General features: G+C 29.7%; 1 long non-coding RNA gene and 1 other non-coding gene across 3 annotated transcripts; both read left to right on the top strand.

The window, feature by feature from the left end:
* Positions 1 to 3,794: 3,794 nt before the first annotated feature.
* TRNAL-CAA (transfer RNA leucine (anticodon CAA)) lies at positions 3,795 to 3,878 on the top strand. Its single transcript has one exon. It is a non-coding gene; the product is annotated as a tRNA-Leu (tRNA).
* A 572-nt stretch (positions 3,879 to 4,450) lies between these two features.
* On the top strand, positions 4,451 to 8,146 carry LOC141045494 (uncharacterized). 2 transcript variants are annotated; one of them, XR_012217659.2, is made up of 2 exons: positions 4,451 to 4,900; positions 5,334 to 8,146. It is a non-coding gene; the product is annotated as an uncharacterized LOC141045494 (long non-coding RNA). The 2 variants fall into 2 exon arrangements; XR_012217658.2 differs by having other exon boundaries at positions 5,270 to 8,146.
* The last annotated feature ends 17,850 nt before the right edge of the window (positions 8,147 to 25,996 follow it).

The following is a 25,996-nucleotide window of genomic DNA, read 5'->3' as shown; positions in this document are numbered from 1 at the left end:
GTCTTTATCTTTACTTAAATCCATGTCTTAAGAATAGGTGTATAAAAAAAAATCAAGAAAAGAAGTGATAGAATTCTAAAAATCAAGATAAAGGTATTGAAGCCTTATAAACCTAGAATGCCTTCTTTGTGAACAAATTAGTGATTTTATTCTTCAATCACTTTCAACTTCATTCAAAAGATTTTTCATAAATCTTATACTCTATCTTAATCTCATCCATATGCTTTTCTTTTCAATCACATCTAATTTTACAAAATACTTCTAATCTCACAAAACACCATTTATCACTGTAAGAAGTCTCTTAAGAACTTGAGCACAAAAAAATACAAGGTAAATGCACCAATGATGTAACTCAGCAAAAAAATACAAGACTAGTGTTTCAAAATATTATTCTAAGAGGTCTAACAACCTCCAAGACTATATATACTTTTAACATCAAGTGAGAGCAAAACTATAAAAATAACAAGATGTCAAAATAGAATTAGAAGATATAAAATATGAACATTAACAATAAAAATAAGATATATTCCTTACAACAAAAATACATAAAAAAACTGTAAAACTTCAAACTTTAAAACTCACAAGCAAAGGTAACACATATATTTTAACACATATATTTACAAGTGGAATACATATTACTTGACAAAGTACGTTTTAAACATCTTTTTAAGCAAAAAAGACTTATCCATGTTAAAAAATGATTGTACTTAAATTGTAGAGAACCTAAGCATATTTTTGAACAGTGTCTAAAGAAATTATATAATTACAAAATGATGTATTTGGTTGTTAAAAAAATTATATGTTCAAAAATAAATTTGTCTAATAATGATAAAGATTATGTAGCTTGAATCTTCCACAACATCTATTGATGCTCTTATTTTGCTTGTGAAGATCATATATAAGGCACATAATAAAGATCTTCATTTTCATGTAGAGTTACAACATGTATAACCAAGTTGTTGGAGATTGAACATTCTGATGTTTGTGGATCAATGAGGATGCCATTAATTAGAAGAACAATGAATTTTGTAAAATTTATTGATGATTTCTTAGAGAAGATGTGGATTTACATCCTTAAAATAAGAATAAATATTTCTTAAGGTTTAAGGAATTTAAGACCCTTGTGGAGAAGCAATATGAATGCAAGATTAAAGTATTATGTATAAATAATGGAGATGAATATATGTCAATATATTTTAATGAATTCTTGAAGATTCAAGATATTAGAAGATAATTTTTTTATTAAAATAATTTTCTTATAATATTTAAAGACTATATAAGAATATAAAGTATATGCTATAAGCTATCTTTAATGTAGATAAGTTTGCAAAGGATCCTAGGAGCATAAAAAGATATGCTAAAGGCTTATCTTTTTAATTAATAAGATGCTAAAAGATATACTTGGTATATTTTTAGATGGATATAAAATTCAAAGGATGGAAGTTATCATTAAAAGAAACAACTACCACCAATAAGTAATGGATGTTGGAAGTGAGAGTCATCTTATTTTATATTTTTTTTATATGCAACCTTGCTGATACTATGTGTTGTGACTTCAAAGTTGTATTTCTTCAATAAAAAATGGAAATCAAAAGTTTAAAGGAAAAAACAATCTAGATTTAAGGCAATGCTAAAATAATTTATATATATATATATATATATATTGTACAATAGTATACATATAACATTAATAATTTCATATAAAATTTATCCAAATATCATGCAAATATATAAAAATTGGCTATGATTTTTTTTTATTAAAATGTATTCAAATCAATAATCAATCAATAATAGCAAGATGGTGTAACATAGAAAAAAATTTAAGATCAATTTTTCAGAATTTTTTTGCAATAAACATAAGATACATATAACTTATTTTATTTAAAAGTTAATATTTATAAAAAAACTTAAAAATCACTTCTATTATGTCAATCTTTATTATTTATAAAAAAATATTAAAAAAATAAAGAAATATAACCAAAAAATTGATAATAAAGTATAGCATGTATAAAACCATAATCTTAAAATATGCTTATGATGTTTGGCAATAATAACAAAAGGAGATAGAATAATTTTTATCATGTTAAATATATTATTTAAAGATAATTATGAAGGCCTCAATATTAATAAAATAATATAATAATCTTCTTATCTTAATATAAGAAATTATTAATGAATCAAGAAATAAATCACTCAAATTTTTACATAACATAGTTTTAAATTTATTGTTAATACTATTCAAATTTTATTATATTTTATCAACTTATGATGTAACTTAACTACTTTATTTGGAACTTGTCTTTTATAAAGAAAATGGCAATAAGAGTGGAAGAGAAATGATGGAGAATAATGTAAGACATATTTTTATTGTATGGATAAATAAAATATGTAGAAGTAGGTAGAAACATATTAGATAGATAATATCTTTTATAATAAGCATGATGAAGTTATTTAGATGCAAACAAGATTATTTTGGTTTTTTAAAATATACCATGTAGCTACTAAAACTTGTTTTATTTTATTTTTTAACTTTTAAAAAGTTACATTAGAAGAAACTTATAATTTTACACTTAGGCCACAAGCCTCATAGTTCTTAAGGAATTTGTGGATAATCTACTTGGTAGATAATATATACATATATAAAAGAAATACTTAGACTATTGTTAATCTATCAACACCTTTCTTATATTCCAATCTTAATTCAAGCCTCTCTTGTTTCTTTTAAATGACCATAGCAATTTTAGTCTTTGATGGCAAAGAGATGTGTCCATGCATTAGAATGGGAGGTATCTATCTAGAAATTCTCTTTAAATATATATATATATATATATATATATATTTAATGGCATAAGAATTGTGCAATTTCCTTAATAATAGTTGATGGTACATTGAAAATATTATTCTATTAATTGATTCAAATGTTTTGTTTATATACTAATTTAAAGATGCAAAAGCCAAAAATGATTTAATATTAATCTTTAATTTTTTGAAAATTTTCTTCTAACACCTTGATACAAATTAGAACCCTTAATTAGATATGATGTTGCTTTAAAGTCTATGATATTGATAATCATTACTAAGAATATTTTTTATTTTTTAACTAATAATAATCTTTATACAAGGTACAACTTGTATCATATTTTAGACAATCTACCGAAAAAATACACACATACACACAACAAAAAAAACTTTACAACAAATCAACCAACTATGAATAAAAGAAATATATAAATATATATATATATATATATATATAGGTCTTGGATTCTTAAATCTCAAACAAAAAAAAAAAAAAAAAAAAAAAAAAATGAATAAAAGTGATAGTTTGTTTTCTTTCAACAAATTAAAACATCCTTGTTGTTTTTGGACTATTACATCAAACTTAGAAGTTACAAGGGCATCTTGAACCACTTGGGCTATATTTGATCCATTTCCCTAAGTTCCACAAACCGAGAATGAGCACGTGTCTTAATTCTGTTGAGTAAAACTGTGCCCAGCCCAACATGGAAAAACTTAGATTGTAAGTATTCTAACATCGTGATGCCAAATCATTTTGAAAGCCTGTGATAACTATCTCTTTAGGGATGGGAGTGGACTTCCTGACTTAGTGGAATAGTTTTCCTTCAAGAACTGCGCCATTCAAGGTTCTAATATCAGTCACCTTCATACACAGTATTTGTTGGGGAATGCTGATTGCCAATACAACGCTTACATAATGTCCACTCCGAAGGACCGTTTAATTTGCTATATATAATTTAGCTGGTTTGAGATGGAACATCAAGCAGGGGTTTCAAGTCAGCATGGCCGAGTGGTCTAAGGCGCCAGACTCAAGTTCTGGTCTTCGTAAGGGGGCGTGGGTTCGAACCCCACTGCTGACACCCACCTCTAGTTTTCCCTTCTTGTCCTTTTTATTCCCGGTGAAGAACGGCCTTTTCAGCCCTGGCCTCTGTTCGATGGGGACTCGAAGCCTTTTCTCAACCAGACCTCCGTCCCAGGTAATCCTGCCTTGTCACCAACGTGCCGTTGCTCAGGGGCACGCTATGGAAACACAACTTTCCCCACAGCTCTGGGACTGCCTCCTCCTTGTTCATTATGCTGCAACTACTCCACAGTGTGTAAGTCACCATTAAAACTAAATTGGAATGCCTACCACATTCATGTTCATCACCACAAATTCACCACCCATTGTTCACCTTTTCTGCCTGCATCCTTCATATGTTTCTCGCCAATCTCATCACGATTGACTTACTGTGTTCTTGTAAGATGCCTTGCTCAAATGCCTGCACTTGATCAATTGCACGTCCAAATCCAAGACATCACATTTCATCTCAAATATCCTCTCGTCAGATCTCAAAGGTTCCATACACCGTTCATCAAATCTTTCGCTCCTCCGTCATGCATCACAGTGTTTTCCTTCTGTAGCTTTAGAATCATCGACACCTAATCCTGGACAACTTGGATGGAAGGATCCCTAGTGCAACGGCTTCGACCCGTTCCCCGTGCAGTTTCCATTGGAAACCGCCCACACCCACATTTCCCATGTGGATCACTTTTGCTTACAGTTTTCCACACAAAAAAGAATTGTGTCGTAGGTCCGCGTTTTGTTGATGTCTTGTTGGCGCATGTGCTCCCGTACAGGTCATAGCTTCCAATGTTTAACAAATAAATGCAACAACTGATCAAAGGTGTCATCAAACAGGTTTTGAATAGAAAGCTCTCTTTGCTGTTACAAATCTATGTCGTGCTTGGAAAAATAGATTGCAAACACGAACGCAACCTTCTGGTGATGTGAGTTTTAGTGTCGATCATAAAATGACTCATCGAGTGGGAGTGTAGCATATTGTGGGACATCAATGACTAGCAAGTTACACTGTGTGGCGACACTTGGGAGATAATATATGTGAGTGTGCAAGATGGCTTCGTAAATTGATCATTTCAGGGATTACATGTGTGTGGATATGTCGGGTGGTGGAGAGTGGGGTTTTGGTAGTGTTTGTTATTGCAATTGGTTGGCATGAGTGGAAATCGGAATGGGAAGTTCTTTAGTTTGTTTGGCACACCGAAAATAAAAGCGAACCGATATGTGCAACTGTAGAGAGTGCAATATGACAACAAAGCTGCGTTGGAAAACAAACACAGAACTAGGAGATTTGGACAAGGAATGACTATGCAAAAAGATTGACTTTCCATTGGCATATTATCTGGATGGCACCACTGCGTTAGTAATAACGTATTTAAAACTAGTTTTGTGATGTTGTGCGGTGTGAAGGGTGGAGTCTATAATTGCCATATTTACCTATATTTGCTGAAGAGTTTTTTTTATCGTCGTGCAGGTTTGCAATCGAAGCTTTATTCATTCTCCTAAGTAGTATCATAGTGTTTGCAATCGAAGCTTTATTCATTCTCCTAAGTAGTATCATAGTGTTTGCTTCGAAACAGAATGTGTGCTGTGCCTTTGTTTATACCAGAATAAGTGCACTAGCACGGGACTTACGATTTTCGATGTGGTCGATGCATGAAAGTGATCACATTTTCTGTGTAGAAAGCTTTTTTTACCGGTGCAGTCGGATTTGCCTTTTATTCGGATTATTGCTTGATTGCTCAATCGAAGCACCAGTTGGAAACCTCATTTGTTGGCCCTGTATGTGTCCATCGATGGTTTCCGAAACGCAACGGTTCATTATCGTTAGTTTAGCAGATAGTAGAAAAGATTCGCATCCAGTTTTTCGATAGGATGCCGAGAATGTCGCTTTTTCGATGATACCGCTTAGACGAAACATATCATCGCAGCCAAGTGTAGTTGGGCTTTTTCGTTGCTATTATGGTTTTGTTTACGCTTTCTTCGACGTGCATGAGTTCAGGGTCGAGGCCGATAAGCAACAAGCTAGACGCCAGAATTGATGGCAGAGAACTTTGATTATGGGATTGGGGATAGAAACAACAACCTTACGGTGGGGGTTATTGTTCTTAGGATCGACATTGCCAAGCTTCCTGTACCTCATTTTAGCTGCCGATCAGTGTGACCCAACCCATCTGGTTTATCCCAACCAATGGAACCAAATGTGCTCTGCGGTTGTGCATGAGCGGGGACAGAATCTCAACGGCATGGAGTCCTAATTACTCATTGTATTGTAAGGACCTCGTTGGCGCTCATCCCCAACTGACAGGCCGCCAGAGTCCGTTGTTTGAGATTCTGATCACCACGTATTCCCGTCTTAAATAAGAGGGGAATCACGACAACGGTATCGTCGAGCCGGCGTCAGAACTGGCCCGAGCAGGCCCAGTCGAGGCCCAATCACTATCTCAATCCAGAACTGCAGAGTCTGTCTCGATATCTGGAGGTTGCGTAACTCGCGGTAAGTTCATCGCCACAAGCCCACCGAGGCAGCGGCTTTTTTTCCCGCTGCTTCCTTTTCCATCAGTGTGCAGGAATAGTCTGAAGCGATCTGCGCCACAAGCTGGCCAGTCTCAGACACCGTGAATCGGATTTTCTTGGCCCCCGAAAGCTTGGAATGCGATTTCATGGTGCCGTCCTGATTGGCGAGGCGGCAAACGTCGCCGTGGCCACTAGCCGGCATCGTCATCGTCTTCGTCGTTATCCAGTCTGCCTCACCCCTGGGACGACTTGCGAACGCCTCGAATATTCGCAACCGTCTTCTCTGCTCGCCACAAACTCTCTGACGGCGTTGTGCTAATTCCACATCTCTGGTACGAACTAGCACATGTAATTGTGAGCAAATCAGCATGTCCAGGGGAAGATTTCGGCAGCGGATCTTGCTACAACTGTGAACCAGGTTGCTAGGACAGCGTTGCCGGAGAGCTCTGCGGCAGCGGCATCCATACCCACCGCGGCGCTTCTGTCTGCTTTGTGTGGCTTGAGCTCGCTATTGCAACTTTGTGCAGTCATTTAAAACCTTGTCCACCTTGTATCGTTTTCTATATATATTAACATATACAAATGCATCCTTTTTATGAGATACGGTGAATGAGATGAAATATACTTGGAACACAAGACTCATGCGATTAGTTCCTAGTTTAACACAATTCAACCTCAGTTTGACGCTTGCTCCTTATTAATGGCGTGAACTGTTTTAGAATAGGAATAATGCAATTAACATAAAACAAACATACTATTTCTTATATATATATATATATATATATGCATACATCTGTGCTTGTGATTATGTTTTAAACATTATATTCAGGGGGTAAAACCAATCAAACAAGTTTCGGTAGCTCAATGCTACCTAGCGATTGAACTTCCTCAAAATGAGGCGATGAACCTGTTTGCTGGATTTTAACATATTGAAAAACCCAAATGCCTTCTTTTCTTCTTCTGCTTCTTCTTATTCTTCTACTTCTTCTGTGGTTATTGGATTTCAAGGCCCAAATTCCAACAGACATCCTTCCGTTTTTAATTTTTTGCTGTTTTGCAGAGCAAGACAATGTGATTTCCACCCCGACAGGACAAACTTCCTCATGCACCCATATTCCCATTCTGTGTGAAAAAGAGGTCCTGAGGACAGATCCTTGAAATTTTAACATTTTCCTCTTCAGAAACTGCTGGAATAAGCTCCAATTGCGTGGGGCACGGAGTGTCATGATTTCCAAGCCTTGGTATGAACTACGGGTTGACACATTCCCTACCCATCCCCTTTGGAGCTTTGCAAGCTGGACCCACATGTTATTTTATTTTATTTTATTTTTTCATTCACATAGAATTGTTTTCTAAGGTATAAGATTTAGAATTCTAAAACTCATGTTCACATCAATGTTGCCTGTTTTTTTCTGCAAAGACTTCTAATGACACCAAAGTATGCAAGGAGAGATTTGAGGTAACTTAAACGATTTGTTCAACCTTTGTAGAGGCATGTGATTTATACTACAACATTTTCATGGTTTGCATCAACACATATCTATAAGTTCGAAGAACATTTAGAAGTGTGAGTGGAATGTTGCCAAAAGAGACAGTGGAGTTTGAGAACTATCATTTTCAGCAACATGAGATCTTTGTGAATAACTGGAATGAGACAAGAATTTATTATGATAACAATTTATGGGGCAAGTTAATGATGATAAAGTCCTTGCTTGTGCCAAAAAGAACAGCACCAAGGAAATTCATGGTCCTTTGGAGATTGAAAAGGCTTTACCATTGTGTGAATAGATTGTGTGTACATGTAAGTTATAAACCCATTTTGTGTAGCAAAATAAATAAGAAAATAAATAGGGAATATAAAGGAGAGATGGAAAGGGAGAAAGAGAGGTTCTGTTGAATCCTTAAAAGGACATTGTGACATTTAGTTTGTTTGAGATAATCAACAAGTTTTAACAAACAGTTGAGTGGGCCAATAGTGTCATTACAGAAGACACCACCAATGGTGCTCATGTCCATTATAGGAAAAATAACGACCATAAAAGCTAACTTAAAAAGATACATAAATAAATAAATAAAATTAAGAAAAATACTGAAATATTTATTTATTAACACGGTTTTTCTTTTTCTTTTCTTTCATGTGTGTGTGTGTGTGTGTGTGGATTCTGTAAAATTTAGAGTGGATGTGGACAGTAAGATAAATAAAAAAAATTGCAAAAGTTTGGAAGTGCCACAAAAAAAAAAAAAAAAGAAAAAAAAAAAGGTAATAAAAAACAACTTTATACCAATGAAAATATTTCAAATTAGTAAATAAATTATCAAAAAATAGTGTTAAATTTGAAATTAAACTTCATATTTAGATAGAATGGTATGTCATTGTTAATTTGAAAAAAGTCCTACATAAATATGAGTATGCTTTACAATGTCAATGTTTAAATCTGCATGTGATTAGCCAAAGTAGAACACTAAAATATCAAATAAGTTTGTATTCAGAGTTTTTCTTAATAATTTCCATATATATATATATATATATATATATGTCCAAATAAGGAAAATCGGGCTCTTTTTTTAAATTGTACAGATTATTTCTTTTGGTTATAAGAATATACTTCTAATTAGCTACTAAGCAAGATGATGGAATTTGATACGTAGTTAGTATACCAAGTAAAAGTATCATTATATATATATATATATATATATATATATATATGTAGTTTCAATTTATAAGTGGAAAGTTTATTATTTAAGAAGGAAAATATTTTTCAAAGGATTCCACATCAGTCACACACTTAATACTCAAAAATACCAATAAACACATATATGAATATTTACAATTTTACATGTGTAAACCAAAAATTGATCAAAATAACATGTGTGCTTGAAACGTTACCAGGTCTATAATCAAAATAAGGGCAATGAATTTTCTGTTCGAAATATTTAATAAAGAATAAGGTACATGTATGTAAAAACAAACCATTGCCCCTTAGAATGGATAAATGTTTTATCAACTCAAATACTAAAAGTATGTCAAGCCTTGAATAAGAAGTGAGAAAATACAAAAAGACAATAATTATCAAAGTTTTTGGAACTAACAAATGTTTTACCAAATCCAACAAGATACATTTAGAAGACACACTTAAGAACATATTTCTAATTTACTAGCAAAATATAAGAAAATCGTTTCAAAGATTTGTAAATGGACTTGTTTCACTTTCTAATCTTAATAGTTTTACTACAATAATTAGTACATATATAAATAAATACATAAAAATCACATTCAAACGAATTTACAGAACTTATTATTCAAAATTGTTAAATTAAATTGAAGTATATATTTTGAATTTTTTATATTATTATTTCAAACTTTTATAAAGTGATTAGATAAATGATAAACATAACAATTTAGAGGATACATATAAGCATATTGATACGGATATTCTTCTAAAATAATGGCTGAAGTTCATTTTTTTTTTTTTCACTTTCTTCCTATTTTGTTTTTGTTTTTGTTTGTTTGTTTGTTGTTGTTGTTTTTTGTTTGTTTTTTTTTTTTTTTCGTTTTTCTTTGTGATTTAAACTAAATGAAAATTTGAAGTTGTTTTGTAGCTACTCAATTGTTAAATGAAAGATCAATCTTTTTATTCCAAAAGATGATAATTCTTTCACTGCATTATATGAGGTTTTGCTACTTTTCAATCCCAAAAAACCCTCAATAAAAAAAAATAGACTCATCATTTAAAAATACAGGTAAATGATGAGTATCTTTATAAAATTTAAAAAAGGTAAAATTAAGTATCTTTAAAATCTTTTCAGTATTGCTGAATGTATGATAAAGTCATTGGGAAATGTTTTTACTATTCTCATACATATACAAGATTTCATTATACTAAACACATGAAAGCTCATGGTAATATAATCTAGTAATGTCCACATGACATAATTGGAACAAACGAATTATTGACTACGGAGAATGCTGTTCCACACGATGCAGTTATCCATACCCGGTTAACCTCCACATCCAGGGTATGGATGGACAGGTTACCGCAACCCGCAGGCAGGGTATCACAAATACGGTTATAAGTCACAAATGGGTCTCATCACTATCATCCATCCACTCGTTTATTCATCCATCCAAAACTCTCTGTCCACGTTCACCCGCTCTCAGCCGTCGGGATCCAGTCAGACCCAGCCTGGTACTCCACAACGAGTCGCGATCCATGCCCAGCGCCGCCCACTTTCACTCCACCCAACCCGTGATTCTGTCCTGGGGTTCGGATGATCATTCGTTCAGATACTAGGGTCTATCTCTACATGGGACGAATGAAGAACTGTGAATGAATGCGCCGCTGAGGATGAATTAAAAGGGGAGGATAGTTGGACCTCCGACCAACCGACACGTACCGTACGGTTATTTTGTGGTAGGAAACCATACACAGGGTTGAGGGCCGTCTGAACCGGGTGTCAATCCTTTTATTGTAAAGGGGTGGATAAGGATCACCACTGCCCTAGGGTTTGAAAAGGACAGCTACTCCTACTTCAGTGTGATTGGCTCAGAGCGGATATGCATTACTTCCCTGTCACCACGCCACGTCATCATTCAGAAAACAACGGGTCCCTCCACTACTGCGAGTCCATCATTGCTTGACAAGTGGTCTGGAATTGAAAGCCTTTCATTCTCTGTTCCCTATAGTGGAGATGTGATCTGCCACCAAATGGAATGGGAACGAAAGTTGGGAACACGATCGCAACATGGTCTCATCCACGTCCCCCCTCGGCCTGTCAAACGTAGGACAAAATCAGGATTCATTCTCAAAGTTGTTTTTTCAGTGTGAAACTTATCCAACTCACACACATGATATAAAATTAAAATATGCGAAGAACTTATATTTCAGAAATATTAATTTTGAGGGAAATTTATGTGTGTGTATATATATATATATATATATATATTTATATCAATATATACATGTAATGTTGCCATATGAAACATTTTAGGATTTTCATATGTAATATAAATAATAAAAATCTTCACTTTTACACACAAATTGTGGTAATATAAATGTATTTTTTGAAAAACTTTGCAATTAGTACACATATGAATTTAGTCCACACATGGTTACAGTAATTGTATCACATCTTAAAAGTTACAACAAAATACATACATGATCATGTGCTCATTTGTCAAGTTGCAAGAGAAAGTTAAGGTTTGTTTTGTTGTTGTATTTTTCATTCTTTGATCTTCCTCTATTTATTTCTTCACTTACTATTAAAAGATCATAATTTACAAGTGTGTGTGTGTGTGTGAATGTGTCTATATTTGTGTATACATAGTTGTATACTCATTCTCCATGATTTGGATAAAAACAAAGTTGTGTACCTGAGTCAAAATTGGAAGTTGATTGTAAGTCAATGGATATTTTTTAACCACTTGGATTATTTGTTAAAAAAATATAGAAGTATCATACACAATAACAACCTTCTGACTACTTTTAAGAGATTGAATTCTGAGCAAAGTTGGATCATACCACAATCACTTGCACATTTGGAAAAAGGATATTTTACACAACTTAAAAGATACACAAAAGTTGTTAAATGGTGTGTATATATATATATATATATATATGGAGAGAGAGAGAGAATTGATGTGGGATTTACTTCCATTTATACATCCTATACATTTAATAAATTAAATAAACACATGTTCATTGAACCATTCATAAAGTACATGCATTGAAACAATTTCTTCATGAACACACCCTTGTATTTTCTTTTAATCTTATGAATTCTTTCCGTTGTTATTTATTTAATTATTGTCTTTCCATCTTAATAAAAAAAAACTATATGATATTTTTGTTCTATGCTCATTTTCACTTTGATATGGCTTCTCTCGTGGAATTTTTATTTAACAACATGTCAAGTCACATGTCAACATGAAAAATTAAAAGAAAAAAAACAAAACAAAATAAAAACTCAATATAGCACAGTGAACATTAGTTTGAATTGATTGTTGCTTTTACAAAGATGGATTCATTTTTTAAAAAGGGGTACTATTTTCATTCATTGAATGTACTACAAAGTACCTCATGCTACATGTAACAACTTGGGTATACAAAAACAAGCATTGCAAATAATCTTAAATCTAGTGTTGGCCACATCCAGTAACCATTATTATTTTCTATCTGCAACTTACTGAAATGTATTTTACTTATACATTTGTTTCTGATTCTTTTTCTGTACATAGGTTGTTTCTACTTCTTTATCTTTACATTATATTATGTAGAGAAACTCATGTATAGAATGTTTTTCTACATTCACATGTAGAGAAACACGTTCACTTTATTAATGCTTTTAGGGTTTGTAAACAGCTTCATGCATCATGGCCCTTTAAATTATTCATGAAGAGTAGGTCTGTTTAAGCTTCGAATAAAATTCTTATGAGCACAGCTAGCTAAAATTTTAAATCCATAGATAATACACATGAAATCAAAGACCTGAAAGAAAATAAAATATTCATTGAAATTTTTATTACACTAATCAAATACAACAATAAATGATTTACATTTTTTTTTTAAAAAAGGAAGGAAGAAAAAAAAAAAAAAAAAAAAAAAAAAAACATACACACACACACTCTCTTTCTTTTTTAGGTTTAAATTTTAATTTTTTGATATGGTTGAACCTTGAAAACAAAGAAACAGAATTGTTTTTGAAAAAAATACAATAATTACACTACAAGTTATGTTGAAAGTATTAAAGATGCTTTGATTGTATCTTTAGGCAAATACATGCTAAGACATTTGACATCTAAATGTTAAATATTAAATAGTACCTTTAAATGTTAAGCTTACAAAACTGCAAACAGCTAAAAATATTATATTGTTGTGAACCTAATCTGTTAGCTCTTGAGAAATGCAAGCTCTACCATTCTTGTAAATTCAATGTGAAACAATTGTAGAGATACCTTGTTCTAAAAATGAAGGATTTACATTTATTATTATATATATATATATATATATATATATATATATGCAATTACACTGAACTTTCATCAAATGACACATTATAAACAATATTGTCTTTTGCTTTCAGTTTAGGGTACTCAACAGTAGACTAAAGGGTTTGAACATGTAGAAACTAGTCATAATTGATGATAAAATTTTGTGCAAAACACAAAAGGAGCCCCATAAAAACACAAACTCCAAAATAAGGATTATTTTTTAACTCAACACACCAATATTTTCATGCTTTTTATTATTAAGGGTTGTTTCCTAGGCTAAGCTTCAAAACTACAGAAATAAGGGTTTTGTACAGCTCTTACCATGTAAGGCCTTACATATAAGAGTCGTGGTCTCAGTCAAAATACGTGGAGCGAGACACCCGGTCGTCACTTCGCATCTATTCATTCATCCACGTAAACGTGCAGTTATCATCCATCCAATCACACTGTTATCGTTCATCCTCGTCGACCCGGTTGATCCTCTGGAAGACTGGAGACGGATCATTTAGTGTGGAGAATGGAAGCATCGACAACAGATCCAACCCTTCAGCCCGGTGGAGAGGACATGAACGCAATTCATTTATTTATGTGTAAAATTAGGGGAATATATATATATGAATGGATGCATGCATGTTTTCTCTTCAATAAAAATCTAGCCAGCAAGCTCTCGTAGGTCAGGTTGACATACGCCAGGTGGGAGGCTATTCGCCATCTGCGGAAGAGGATATTTTACTTGGGCATGCAATAAGGGAGCCTGATTCGACGGTGGACGCCGTTTCCACGGGTAGATATTAACCGTCTAAACGGACGGTGCAAGGGCGGAGCTAGAATGAGACAGGAATCTCGGACGAAGTAAGGGGTTTGAAATCCAGCCCTAATTTGATGGGACATTGCAACCCCAATACCCCCCCCCACGACAGACCGACCGACCCAGCAAAAGGGCCCTGTACCCAGCTGTTGGAAATGACTCAACTTTCTGAAGTTTGCCTTTCAGTTCATTCAAAAAAATATATAATATATAATGTTTTTATTTGCTTTTGTGGCATGACTTTCGGAATGCATGTTGTGGAATTTTCAAAAAGTATTCTATGCAGGGATTTCAGAATAGTAGCTACCACAAAATGTAAGAATGCACAAATTCACTCTTGTCTTATTCCAACCGAAAATTTCACTTTTACATTTGTTCTATTGGTTTTTTGGGGGATGAATGGCTGAACTTCCCCATCCTTGACTCAGACAGGCAGACAGGCAGACACCTGGAAAGTATTTAGAGAGTGCTTTCAGCTGGTCTCATAGGAACCACATTAATGACTTAATTAATTACTTAGTTTTTAATTTTAAATATTTTTCACAACTGGGAAGACTTGTTTACTTTCAACCTCAAACTCTGTACTGACAAAACCTCTCATGCCACAGAAAGCACAAAAAAAAGAAATCATGTGCAAATTTTGCAGAATAATTGGATAATATCTCAATCACATGCCCTCCATTGCAGGGAATTCATGGTTGAGAAAAAGTGAGACCTGGAGTTTGCATTTGGTCAATGTACCATACTAATAATGTTATCGTATGTCGGGTGTATGAGTACATATGTGTATTCCTACTGAAATTGAAGTAGGGGGCATGGAATTTGTGAATTCCAGTTAAGCTGAGGTCTGAAGATCCTACTCTTTGTGGTTCCTTTAGTTACAGGCTTCTTAGATAGTTTATACATGCACAGACATAAAGACAAGTAATCAATCAATCAATCAATCAATCAAATAAGTATATTGGGGTTGCAAATTCCAATGAAGCTGAGGTCTGAAATCTGAAGATTATGTTTTTGTTGGTTACTTTTGTGTGTGTATATGTATATATATATATAAATTTTAAATTTTACATTTGATGGCCTATTCTGGATGGGTCCATTAACTTCAAGACAACTTCAGGGAATGTAATCTCACTAGATCCATGATATCCTTAATGTTCACACAGAGCCCCCAAGGAGGTCTTTTGGCCCAAATGTTTGTTAAAGCTTTCAGATCACTGCAGATGTTTGATTTGATGCTTCACAAACTTTTTGCACTACCTTTGTATTACTTTGCCCTCTTTTTGGTTATGGTTTTTGTCTTCTTCTCAGCATCACCTCTATGGTTGCTTAATAACCAACAGTAATCTTTAAGTGTTGGTAACATGCCACATGGCACTTTAAGCATGTGCCACAAACATCATAGTTTCCCATAAAGCACCCCAAGAACAAAGAAAAAGAGGACTCCATGGATCTTAAGGTGATAAATGGTTGCTTTCATTTGGACACCAATTCAAGGAGGTGACTCCTTATGTAAGCTGCATGTTGCAGAAAGATGCCGTTGCTAATGTAGAAACAAGGTCACAAAATGGTGAGTGCTACTTTACATTTTTTTACTTGTTTGTGGACTTTGAAATGTAACAGTGCATCTTTGGAATAAATTGAAAATGAGCTGTAATTTTAAAGGGAGGACAAAAATTGTAATGAGGATTTGTAGTTTGCATTGATGCTGTAGAGTAAAGCACCGGGTCCATTGAGATTGGATGCAGGAAAAAGTAGTTGCCAAATGATGCAAAATGGGTCAAGTATATGGCATTTGCAAGTGGCATAAGCTAGGCTAAGCTTTTGCCATGTCTGAAAAGGAAATCACAATTTGGTGGAATGGTTCTAACTTGCTTGGGAATCAACAACAGAGTGTAAGTTTATTTTTCTATGTTTTTTTTATTAAAGATTTTAAGTTTTTAGAAGGATTAGGACCATGTGTGGATTGTGCTAACAGGGATGTGTTTAATCAAGGAGAAGATTCCATGACAAGAGAGACAAAAATGTGGATTGAAGAGGCTCAAGAGCTAATCATGCTACAAGAAGATGAAGCAATCTTGAAAACCTCATGAATGTACAGCAGAAGTGGCAAACTCCACCTTAAAAGAATCTTTCTTGACAGGAACTTTTTCTTAATTATATATGCAACTATACATTTTTATTTTTATTCTAATAATTTTAGGACTAGTAGAAGTAGACAAAGATATTGTTTGTGCAAAGATAGAGTATATTTTTGATGCACATAATAATTCTATGTTTGGTTAGTTGAAAAAATTGAAAATATATATTTGATCTGAGGTTAACTCAAATACTTAGAAATTCTCAAGAAAAAAAAAACAAAAAAAAACAAAAATACTACTTCTATGTAAAAGCAAACATAGAGGCCATATCTGAAAACATACTTCTCTTATTACACTACTATACTCTTCTTGGAATGTGTATTATTTAAGCATGGAACCGCAATTTCAGCCTCAAAGTCATTTGGAACCTAAATATGGAAAATAGGCATGGAACAATTCATGTTGCAACATGAATCTCTTTAAGAGGGTTACTTGGTGAATTTTTAAAAGTTTTTCTACAAGTAGTAGCTAATCTAGGATATATTTAAGGGAGTAGTTCAAAAAATAATAATTCAATGGAACCTAAGTTTGCCTTGTTTTGAATTTGAGAGGTGAATGGGAAGTTGAGATACAAGTAATTGATCCTATTGCTTACAAAAAAAATATCCATAAGTATTCATTATAATAGTATTTCTACTAGATGTAGATTTTGTCTTAATACTAATGACAATCTTAATATATCATAGAATAAAAATAAAAGATAATGTCAAAGATTTATTGTTGACAATATTGAGAGTAGATTCATTGGACTAATTTATTGCTCAAGCCATTGCATGCTACAATCATCTCTTTGAAAGATGTCAAGAATAAAGATTTGCTTGAAGAAATATAAATCAAGCCATAGCAACACCTTTAAAATTGTCAAAACCTTATTTGTCCAGGTTAGAGCTTATGCAAATTGACTTGATATGTTTTAAACCTCTTATTGAGCAAGAAAAGACTTATTGTCATTAAGAATGTTTGTAACTATATAGTAGAGAATTCAAGCATTCTACTCAATAATGTCTAAAGAAACAATGCAATTACAAAATAAAAAGCATGGTTGTCAAAGAAGATATGTTGAAAAATGAGTTTTTCTAGTTACAATAGAGATTGTTGTCATGATATAGCATAGCTAATGAATGAAAGAGAAAAGAAAAAATTATATTATATAAGATCTTATTTTAAAATATTATAAAAAATTATTTTAAAAATATAGATAATAGTCAAAAAGATAATAAAACTAAAAAGTGTTAATATTGTCTTTTTACAAAATAAGATTCTACTTACTTTGTAGGACCATAAATAAGACAAAACAAAGTAGATTAGAAAATCAAATGATATAGTCATATGTAGGAGAGAATTAAGAGTATTTTTTAGCAAAATTTATCTCAAGAAGCCAAGAATTGATACTTGGAGAGGGCCAGTTGTCAACTTGGATTGAAATCAGATCCTAAGGCACAAATTTGCACACCTATGGTAACTCCAAGGTTCTTTTGGAGATTAAAAAGTAGAATTTGAGAGCTTACTTTAAAAAAAAAAATCATATTATTTGGATCATTATTGAGGTTTTGAAGAATTTTTAAAATTAATGATGTTCTTGGTGGGATTAAGGTTTGAGAAATAAAAATATTTTAAAAAAATTTGAAGATTTTTTGAATTCTATAGTGTGTTTGGATGAAATTTGGGCAGTATATTGACGTGCTAGTTGTAAATATATTTTCAAATTTTGAGGTCAATCAAATAATTAGATTGAAATATATAAAGACTTTTATGGGTTGAGGTCTTAAAAATTGAAGTTTGAAAGTTAGTGAGTGTTTCTAAGATCTTTAGCAATTTATCAATTGGATTGAAGTGAATTCTTTTTATTAGATATTAGACTCAATTTTCAATATTTGGATGAAATTTGAGAGGAATTCAATAGTTTAAGAAGGAGATATTAGTGCTAGAAGTTCAACATTTAGGTTGGAATAAGAGGTTGTCCAATACTTGATTAGATTATCTTGTATTTCTCTCAATTTGTAAGTATAATCAATTTCATCTTTCTTGTGTTTGTTTCAAACTAAGAAGTGTGCAAATTTTGAGTTGATATCAACAATTTGATCATTAGTTGTTGAGATTCTATTTTGCTATAAGATTTACTAAGAATTTATTTAAGATGTAGGATTTGATTAGGATTTGGTTTAGGGTTTGATTTAGGATTTGATTTAGGATTTGGTTAAGATTAGAATTTGATTAGGATTTGGTTTAGAACTTATTTATGATTTGTCTAAGATTTAAGATTTGATTAGGATTTGATTAGAATTTGATCTAAAATTTTATTAAATTTTAATTAAGATTTGAATTAATATTTGATTTAGTATTTGATTAAGATTCAATTAGGGTCTCAATAAAGGTTATATTAGAGGTTTTATTTTTAGTATTTTAGTATTTTAATTTTTTATGTTTCTTTTGTGATTTTAATAAATTTTATTTTGATAGTTTAAACTTTGATTAGATTTATTAGGAATTATTTGAAGTTTATTTAAGACTCTATTAAACTTGGTAGAATTGTTGTTGTCTTTTTACTTATCTTCCATAACTAGGTGCTTGGTACATTTTCAAGCAAGAATACATGTAATATAACACTATATGGCTATAATCTTATTTAATCTTTGTTATAGGTCATATTCTTTTTTTAGATCCTCCACCTTTTTTTACAATAGAAGTTTATTTAAGACCAAAAAATTGCAAAGTTTCAACCTTATTAGATTCAAGAGCCTCAACCTATTTTATAATTGAAGACTTTGTCAAACAACAAAATATATCTTTAATTAAAAAAACTAAACTTGTGCATGTAGAAATAATAGATGATTGTTTGTTGTCTTCTAGAGATGTTATACATAAAATTGTTCTTTTAGAAGTAGCAACTTGGAGTCATAATAGTTTATTAATATTTAATGTCATTAGATCTCTTCTTAATCCAATTATTTTAGGATTATTGTGGTTAAAAAAATATAATCCTTAGATATACTAAATTTTTTGTAATCTTAACTTTTTCCATAGTATAGTCCTAGATTTTGTTAAGTAAATAGATATCTATAAGACTCATGTCATATTACATGTGTTCTTGCTTGACAATGCTCTAAGCATTTACCTATAGAAGGTAAGTAAAGGTGTAATAACAATCCTACTAAGTCTAATAGAGCCTTAAATAAACTTTAAGTAATCCTTAATAATCCTAATTAAAATTTAATTAATTCAAAATAAATTAAAAAAAAGATCTAAAAAACAAAAAGAAGTCATAAATTAATTTCAAAGAAAAATAAAAAAGAAATCTTTAAAAAATATGAAAAGTATAAAAAATAACAATAATATTTTTAAAATATTAAAAATAGAAAATTTAAAATAAGTAATAAAATATCTTAAAATATTAAAAATAGAAATTTAGAATTTATTTAATATTTATTTTAAATTTCTATTTTTAATAAATAATTTTTTTATCCTAATGAACTTCAATCAAATCCTAGGTCAAATCTTAATGAAATCTTAGTACAATCTTAGTAAAATTTCTAATCAAATCTTAATAAAATTCTAATCAAATCCAAATTATATCCTAAATTTTAATCAAATCCTAGATAAATTTTAAATCTTAACCAAAGCTTAAATAATCCATAGTTAAATTCTAAATCTAAAATAAAATATTAAAAAATCATATAGTTGATTAAAAATTCAATAACTAATGGTTGAATTATTGATTTTTACTTAAAATTTGTACATCTTGCAAAAAATAAGTTAGCAATAAATATAAAATATTTAAAGAAGATTACACATATCAAATAGATGATAATTCTAAAATTCCATTTGGAAGTTAGTCGACCTCTTTTTCCAATCTTAATGTTGATATTCTTCAGCCATGATCTTTTAATTTTATTATTCAATTCATTAAATTTTTTTTACAATTATCAATAATCAAGCTAGCTACCTTTGAAAAAATTTATATTTTAATCCAACTAGCAAATTAATAGATATTTTAGAAACCATCATTAGCCATCTAAACCATAATTTTTGAGATTGTAATCCACAAAAATCCTCATATTCTTTAATCTAATTTCTTAATTGATTCAAATTTCTCACATACATTTATAATAAGCACAACAATAAACTTATTAATTTTCACTTATAAATACACTACAAAAGTCATAAAATCTTAATATTTATAAACTTGTTTTTTTTTTTTTGTTTTTTTTTTTTTTTTTAAATCCAAACCCACTAAATACATCACTAAATTTGAAAATCCCTCAAGACCTCAATATTAATCCAAATAAAATCAATATTTAAAAATATTTCTTTAAGTTTGTATTCAAACATTTCTCTTTATTTGTAAAAAGACATTGGAATAGACATAGGTGTGCGGTTTTGTACTTTGGAATCTCATTTTGACTGAGGTTAACAACCGGTCCTCTCCAAGTATCAATTTTTGATAATATGAGGTAAATTTTGTTTTAAGATTTTTTGTAACTCTCTTCTAAATATGCCTACATCAATTTTTTATTTCATTTATTTTGATTGACTCATTTATGTATTTATAAAGTAAATAAAAGTCTTTTGTATAAAAGATAATATTAAGACTAAAGTTTTTATTACCTTTCTATAATTTATCATTCTTTCTCTATTATATCTTTCTACTAAGCGGTTTTATAATAATATCTATTTTTTATTTTATTTTTTACCATACAGACATGTTACCACATGATATCCATCTCTTCTAAACCTATGCATCCTTTGATATGTGCCAAGTAATCCAAATCTCATTTAATTCATATTATGTTTTCTATGTCTTCATCCAATTTTTCTTCATCATTTTTGCTATTCAATTCAATATCACCTTCTTGTCTTAAAAGATTTATGTCTTCAACAAGGTCTTCTATATTTAATTCCATCCATCTTTATTTAAATATCTTCACTTCTTTATATATAATTGATATTTTTAATTTTATTCCATCTAGCTCTCATAGTGAATAAGTCACATTATCATAAATAGTTGTTATTACATATGGTCCAAACCATCGTTTAAAAAACTTTCTTAAAGTACTATGTTGATTGCCCAAGCTACTATCATAGACCAAAATCCAATTATTTTCTTCAATTGCTTTAGGTCTCAATCAATGTTGCTTATCAAATTGTGCTTTATTTTGTAATCTTACCCTTTTAAACCTTCTTAATGTTATTTGCATATCTTTTGATCTTTATTTAAGTTTTTGAATTCTAATAGCTAAAAATTTCTTCTCTTGTTAATTCATCTTTCTATGGTAGTATACTTCAAGTTAATATTTTTTCTTTAATTGGTATAACATATTTTTGACTTAGTATGAGCTCAATAGATATTATCTTTTTACTGAATTATGAATTGTTTGATCAATATACAACGCAAATGGAAAAAATTGAGGCCATTGTCTAATCTTGTTATTACAAGCTTTAACTAATGCTTTTATAATTTTAAAATGATTATGTTTACTTTTTTTATTTCCTTTAAGATTATAAATAATAGTCAATGATAACTTAATTTTACATCTTTTAAAGAAATCATTAGTTTTTTGTGCATTTAATTTTTGACAATATATAGTGATTTTTTCAATATATCTATAGTAACAAATAACTTCTTTAAGCAAAAATCTACAAATCCCTTATGTAGACTTTGTTTTCAATGTTTTACCTTCTACTTGGTTTAATAAATCTTTATGAGCCAAGATCAAATATCTCATTTACTATAATCCAATTGGCATAAAAATCAAATCAATAATCCATTTAAAATAAATAGTAAAAAGATATGTTGGATGTAGACCATCTTGATGTTGTATATTAGAATATATTTTACAAGTTTCACACAATTCTATAAGGAAAAGCACATTCCAATAAATATTTTTTCACCAATATCATTCTTTAAGTTTAGCAAAAGTAACTTAAATTCTCCTATGTCCTGCCATAAACTATCATGAAATCTTTTTAGTAGTTTTTCTTGCTCTTTCTTATTTCCTATTACTTATTGTGGCATTACAATCACTTTCATTGGTTTCTTTTATGATAAAAGTTTTTAAAGAAAAAATGTATATATATATATATATATATATATATGTATATATATATATGTATATATTAAATAATTAATCTATATACCAATTTTTTTTTTTTAGTTAAGGTACTCAAATAATGACCAATATCCAATAATTCTTCTTCATAAAGCTCTTCAAAAAACAACTCCTTTTTTTTCTTTGATAAGATTTGATATTGAATAGAATTTTGATCCAATATTATCAATGTCTTCAACTATCTTGTCTTCTCTTTCATATCTTTTTTAAGTCAATATATTTGCCATCAAATTACCTTTTTCAGCAATATGTTTAAATTCTAGGTTTAATAATTTAATATAAGCAATCTATCTTAGCATTTGAATATTTGGTATGAAATAATTAATAATTATTTCAAATAATAGTAAATAATCTATTTTAATTACTATTATTGTACTAACCAAATAATCTTTTTTAACTTTCATAGCGAAAACAACTCTTTATAGTTTTCTTTTGACTTGCAAATATATATGTTGATAAGTACTTAAAACTTTAGTTTCAATTCAAACTGCAAATTTATTTATACTTAAATCATTTTGATCTATAGCATATCTAATAAGAATAAAAGTAGTATCTGTAGTAAGTATTTCTTGTCTATTATATTTATAATTAATTTCTCTTAAAATTAGAAGTATCAATAATAACACCTTTAGCTTTTGCATTTCTTTAGCATTATTTTTTATTTTTTTAAAATTTAAATCAATAATCTTTATATAAAAATTTATACAATAGATCTACTATATGAGCATAATGAAGAATCTATAGATGATATAATATACAAGTATCTAAAAACCTATGTAATTTTGTTAAAGAATCACTTCAAGTCAAATTAAAACCTTTTCACAATCTTATATATAATCAATAACATACTTGCAGTATTTCTTCTCACCTAAAGTCCCATATTTTTTTGTTTTTTTACATCCTTTGATAGAAATATTATGTAAAAAAAGCATAGTTTTTTCAAGAATAAAATCTCTTAATACCTTATTCATTCCATTCATCATATATGCAACTAAGTTTGTAGCACCCTTTGAAAGACTATACATTTTGAGCAATCCAAGTAGCATTCTCATCATTGTTAGATTACTACTCTTATTTGCAAGTTGAAGTTGATGACAACCTAAATATAAATCATCTATTGAATGAATTATTCTTTGTGCAAATGCTTCAATAAAATCATTTACTAAAAATTCCATACCTACATTTTTAATAGTTATTGCATTCACTAGCTACATATCTTAAATGAAATATAATGATCCATTTTTTTAGGCATTATAAATCAACAACTAAAATATGGAGCAAACAGAGGCTCCAAAATCTTCATTTATATCTTTTTTTTCAATAATTCTACTAATTTAGGTAAGTGAGTCCTTGGCATAGGAATTGATTTTAGGTTCTAAGGCACATATAGTATTATGAAGATAAAAATAGAAGTAAAAATATTAAGATCCACACATCTTATTTTATGACGTCCAAAGATAAATGATTTGTCTTATTTTGTAAGCATTTCTTTAAAATATTTAATTTTTGCTAATAACAAAAAACCATTGCATCCAATCTTCAATTCTTCAAAAGTCTCTTTTACAAATTGATGTCCAATATTCTTTGAATCTCTTAAATTCTAGTCTTTTGATATTTCTTTTATTTACTCTATAGAATCTTTAGATAAAGATTCAACAACAAGTTTTATCTTCTTATTTACTATTTACTATTTTATTTCTACAATAACTTTTGGTGCTTGAAAAACTTCAAGTATAGAATAAAATTCCATTAAATATATTTTCACAATCTTATCATCATTTATTAATCTAATAGATGCAATTAACTTCAAAAAATCTTCTAATCCATATTTTTCATAAATCTTTAAAATCTTCTCATCATCTTCTAATATTTCTAATCTATATAATTTTTTTTAATATCATATATATATATTTAATTTTTTAATACATAATATTTTTATTTTAAAAAATGACAATAAAACTTGCATCAAACATACCTACATCTTGCAAGAATATCTCTCCTTTTGTACCTCCATTATTCTACTTTATAATGGTACTTCTCTAAAATCCTTAAATTCTTCAATAATTCTTGGCAATAGCTTTTCTTTCAATCTATTTTGATTTTGTTCATGATTAAGAAGCATAGTAAGAAATCCTACCACTTACCTTCCATCTTCACAATATATCCATGCATAGGCTAAATCATCATCAAATACTTTTTTTTCATCTGATTTGCCATAATATATAGTTGTCCTAAAATCATAAGATAAGAGGTGGTATCTTAAACAAAAAAATGTTATTTTGTTGCAATATCTTTAATCCAGATTTTAACAGCTGAGTAATCCATATAATTCATCTTGTGTATTATTAGCTGTTCATATTGCCCATCCATGCTCTATATCAATTGACCACCTCCATTATCATATTATGTGTATTCTTGCTTGAGAATGCATTAGACACCTAGCTGTGGAAGATAAGTAGAAACCCAACAACAATCCTACTAAGTCTAATAGAATCTAAAATAAAATTTAAATAAATATTAAAGGTCCTAATCAAACTTCAACCAATCTAAAATAAATTTAAAAGAAGTTACAAAAAAAATACAAAAAATTCCTAAATTAATCTTTAAAAAAATAACAAAAAATCTTTAAAAAATATTAGAAATAAAAAATTTCAAAGAAAAAAATCATAAAGAAATATTAAAATAAAAATTCTAAATAAATCCTATATAATTCTTAATCAAATCTTAATTTAATCCTAATTAAAATCCTAATGAATTTTAATCAAGCCTTAAGTCAAATTTTAATTAAAATTCTAATCAAAATTTTAATGAATTTTAATCAAATCTTAAGTCGAATCCTAATAAAATCCTATTAAAATCCTAAAGCCTAAATCAACCCTAATAAATCTTAGATAAATCCTAATTAATTTGTAATTAAATATTAATTAAATATTAATTAAATCTTAATGAAATCTAAATAAAATTCTAAATCCTAATCAAATCCTAGATTCTAAATCAATCATAATTAATTTTTAATCAAATCCTAAATCTTAAATATAATTTTTAATAATCCTAAAATAAATTAAAAATTCAATAAAAAATGATTAAACCATTGATTTTGATTCAAAATTTTCATATCTTATAATAATTAAGTTAATAAAAAGCACAAAAAATTTGAAGAAGATTGCACATACAAAATTGATGATAAATTCTCAAATCTGCTTAAATATTAACTGGCCTCTTTTTCCAATTTTGATGCAAATCTTTTCAAGCCAAAATTTCTTCGATCTCTAGTTAAATACCTTTTAAAATTTACATATATGTTGAAAATTACGTCTACTACCCATTTACATAAATTTCATGTCAATCCAATTGATAGATTGCTAAAGATCTTAAAAACCTTCATCAACCCTCAAAATCTCATTTTGAGACTTTAATCTTCTTGAACTTCAATAAACTTTAATCTAACCATTCAATTATGCTCAAATTTATAACATACAATAAAAAAAACTATAATCACAAATCCAAAAATTATTATTCATAGATCTACTACCAAACCAACAAAATTCTTTCAATTATAAATTTTTTTTATTTCAC

The sequence above is a fragment of the Physcomitrium patens genome, chromosome 6 (genome assembly GCF_059467195.1).
Source record: "Physcomitrium patens ecotype Gransden chromosome 6, ASM5946719v1, whole genome shotgun sequence".
Lineage (NCBI taxonomy): Eukaryota > Viridiplantae > Streptophyta > Bryopsida > Funariales > Funariaceae > Physcomitrium > Physcomitrium patens.
Note: the sequence above shows the minus strand (reverse complement) of the source record. Positions and strands in the feature narration are given on the sequence as shown.